Below are 4,493 nucleotides of genomic sequence, written 5' to 3'. Positions count from 1 at the left end.
ACATGGCAAATCCTTTGTGATTCATGCAAATGGGGAGCGTGAATTGTTTTTTCTCCCATTTTTTACCCTGCATTTAAGACATCCAACGTTAAAATTTTAACTTGGATATTTTAACATTGAAATCCCCAATTCTTCTTCCCCCAAATCCATTTTAGAACCCTAAATCCCCAATTCTCTCTTCTTTCTCTAAATATCCAACGTTTCTCTCTTCTAAATCAAGCCATTGTCTTTTATCAAATGTCGCAAAGTTCAGGAAATATCGAGGAAGTCGATGTATGTAAGTGTGGTTATTATTGTCGACTGAAAACTTCGAGGACTCCATTGAACCCAGGTCGTCAATTTTTTTAATGCAAAGCATCAAAGGTTTGTAATTATTCGAACAAAAACTACTGTTATTTTATTATTTGAAAAATCAACATTTTTGTATATTTATTACTGTTATGTGGTTTGTAGGAAAATGGTGTGTGTGGCTATTTTAGATGGATTGATTCGTCACTTTAAAATGCTGATGAATCATCCTTAATGAATAGATTCATAGATGGTCAAAATCCGATTGATTGACTAAAGAGAAAAGTGAAAGAGCTTGAAGAAGAAAGGGATTCTTTGAAATTTCAATTGAATGAAAATGAAGAGAAGATGATAGTATTGAACAAGAAGCTCAAGGAAGTTAAACTCCAAAGGGATGGGAAAATGTCAAATTTAACCGAATTGTGATTGTTTTTCTTTGTCTGCCAACTATAAAATGGTTCTTTAATAATGTGTAGTCCATAGTAGTTCAAGATTGTAGTACTTAATTATTTAGTTTTGCAGTAGTTAGGAGGCTATTATAGATCAATTAGTGTTGTACTTAATTGGTCTGTTAAGTTCATATTTTGTATCAAATTGGAAGTTTGAATGTGAATTGATCAGTGTCTCTTTTATAACTTTCAATGTGAATTGATCAGTGTCTCTTTTGTAACTTGCCTCTGTTTTCTAACTTGTCCTGTGATTGACTAGTCTTATTGACAAAAACACAAATGCATTGAGAGGTAGTGTAGTTGTTGTTCAAAAACTGAGCTAATAACACAATAACACAAAGTCATGATTGAAAAATACAAAACACAAATGCATTGAGAGGTAATCAAAAACGGTTGTCTTGCATGGTTAAAAAAATACATAGTATTGCTAACACAAATGCATGGTTCAAAAAAACATTACACGAGTGTTCAAAATAAACTAAAGAGTAGCTTGTTGAAGACCCTTCTAACATGGGCCAAAATCATAACAACTTTCCAAATGAACTACTTCCAGTTTTTCCTGTTTGCTTTCATTTGTTGCAACTGTGAGGTGCCGACTGCATCTTTTCCCTTCCATTTTAGGCTACGAGGTTTAAAGTCAATGTCTATATTGATTGGTGAAGCACTCTTCAATTTTGTTGGCCCATGTAGAATCTTCTCACTTAATGTACCAGGCTGTAATATAAGTAAGAAAGTGTAAGATAAGGTAAGATCATAATATGGCTATCAGAATATACACCAAAATAGAGTAAACATATTAAGTGAACATACATTAAATACTTGGGCTCCGGTTGTAGGATCAGGGTAAACACCAAAACCAGTTGTAGGCCTTCTGTTTCCTCCAGTAGCAGCAGCAAATGAGGCAGAACTGTATTGTCTCTTGTGACCTGATAAAGGTGGTGGTTGACTGGAAGAACTATCTCTTTCAGTAATAAATGGGGTCCCTCTTTCCTGGTTCAGTTTCCTTATCAATTTTTACCCAACAAGAGCTTCCAGGATTGGTTTGTTTGATCATATCTGCATAGTCACATAATCTGGCAAATTTCACATTTTAATCACCCATGTCTTCCTTCATAATCCTTTGTTTAGCCCTGTAACAAAGAGTCTTACCAACATAAAGGCCCAATGTCTTTCTAACCAAATCTTGAATTTCCCAAATCCTTATGTATGGTTGAGATACAACCTTAAATTTTCTAGCGATTAACTTTGAATTACACAACTTGTTCCTGTTTAATGGAATACACTTGTGAACAGGATGATAGTTCTTCACAATGAAATCACATGAGTCCCTGTCAATGGAAGCATATAATAACCACTTACAGTTAGCATTTTTGCACTTCACCCTCACTCTGTGTTTTTCATTAGGTCTTAACATTATCTGCCTCCTGTACTCTACAGCATAATCTGCCACTGCTTTCCTGAACTGATTTGCACCCTCAAAGACCATTCCAAGTTCAAATATTGAAACTTCACAATCTTCATCATACCTAACTTTTTTGCTTCTCCTTCTAACAGGTATATCTACTCCCCTAACAGCATCCACATCTAGTTGTTCATCACTATCATCACTCCAACAGTCAGAGCTATCAATATAATCCTCATCTCCACCTAATTTTCCTGCATATTTGTCAATTTTATTTTTCCCAATATCCTCAAAGCCTCTATCTATACCACCAGCCTCTCCAGCTGGTATTTCTTCAAATTAAGTACCTTTTTTCTCTATTTTTTGTTTCTTTTTTCTTGTCTAAAAGCTCTCAACTCCTCATCAATATCTGAACCATCTTCTGAAGGTATATCTAGATCTGAATCACTACCCAAGAAATCAGATTCACCTTCTCCACCTAGGTTATCATCCACACTCTCTCCACCTAAGTTATCATCCACACCCTCTTCACTAGTGTTAACATCAACACCCTCACCACCAAGGTTAACAGCCTCACCTTCTCCACCTAAGTCAACAGCCTCACCTTCTCCACCTAAGTTAACAACCTCACCCTTTTCACCAAAGTCAACATCAACACTTTCACCACCAACATTAGTTAGATAGTCTCTAGGTCCCTTAGTGTCAAGTAAGGGTTCATCTAATACATGACAGACAAATACTTCAAAAGTGTCTTCATGTTTTAAGTCTTTAATTAGGTGTAGGAGATGTTGGTCAGTTGTAATTAGAACCCATTTTTTATTCAATAAATCCTTCACATAAAAGACTTTAACAGTTTCATACCCCAATTCTTTAGTATAATACAGTAGTTCCAAAATGAAAAAGTGGTCCTTAATAATATACCTTAGTGCAAGCACACAGTTTCCAACATAAGTAGGGACAGATATCTCGGATAAGATTCCACCATGGTAAATCTTTGTAAATATAATCTCATCCATGGTCAATTGTTAGCCCTACAAAATATTAAACAAACCTTAGCTTAAGATAACGGAATATACTTATATGACCCATACAACAACTAAAATACAAAGCTTTAAAGCATATTTTCTGGGTAATAGTAAAGAAGGGACATAATATTCGCAAAAATCACAAACCCTATATTTTTACAAAATCCCAGCCTTTTGGAATTCATTTAACAAATCATGTAAAAATTATTAACAATCCTAACTTACACAAGGAAATCTTTAAGATCGTAACACGAACAAGATGAATCCAACTTCAATATGGAGGAAATCGCGAAGATGGAGAGCTTTAATTTGGAAGAAATCGCGAAGAAAGAGAGAGAGAAGTGTTCTGTCAAAATTAACGATTTAGGAATCTTCCCCAATTAAGACATATACAATACATGTCGGATACACGTGGTAGTTGTTAAATGGTCATTCTATACACGTCGGATACACGTGAGGAGCTTAAATACACGCGCCACACAGTTTATGAAAAGTGATTAAAAATGCTTAGACGGTTCAAATCTGGGGTGGTAGAGGTGTTCAATAGGTACTAGGTGTAGTTGAGGTGTCTAAATGAATAATGAGGACAACTTTGAGGGGTCGGAGATGACTTTGGCCTATATCATATCATATCATATATCATAGGCTTAAGTCATTGATGGCCCCTTAAAGTTGTCTACATATTCCACTTGGACACCTCAACAAACCCCTTTTCCTACCAGACACTCCAATCTTCAAAAAAAAAAAAATACCTATCAAACATTTTTCTGACACATAATCAAAAGAGGAAGTGCGTGTAATACACATGCACATGATATGGTAAAATAACAAATCAGAGGAAGACACGTGACATTTTAATTTAAAATAATTATAAAAATAAATTTTGAATATAAACAAATCTAAAGAAAATAATTTCAACTTAAAAAAGAAAATAAAAGAAATTGTACACCCTCAACTCCCCACCCCCTGAAACGACCCCAAAAATGTCCGAAAATGTGCTTCGGAAACACCTATAATTGTAATTTCCATATATCTCAAAATCCGTGCATCATTTCGGAAATTCGACTTTATATTCTTATTCAGGGGGTCAAATTGAGTGGGAAATGGGTCTAACCCGAATTTTAGAACAAACGTATCAAAAGTCGAAAATCGCAAAAAATGCGATTTTGAGGGTCAACTTTAAAGGGGCATATCTCTCAGCACACAAGGAACTGGAAGGAGCTCAAACTATCAAAATTAAAGCTCTGTGAGTTAGCTTTCCAACGCAATTTGTTTCACCTCATTCCGAGTTAGGATGAAGGAGTTATGACCATTTTCGTAAAACCTGTC

This window comes from Solanum tuberosum, unplaced genomic scaffold (genome assembly GCF_000226075.1).
Source record: "Solanum tuberosum cultivar DM 1-3 516 R44 unplaced genomic scaffold, SolTub_3.0 scf00040, whole genome shotgun sequence".
Classification (NCBI taxonomy): domain Eukaryota; kingdom Viridiplantae; phylum Streptophyta; class Magnoliopsida; order Solanales; family Solanaceae; genus Solanum; species Solanum tuberosum.
The sequence above is the reverse complement of the archived record's forward strand: the minus strand, read 5'-3'. Positions refer to the sequence as shown.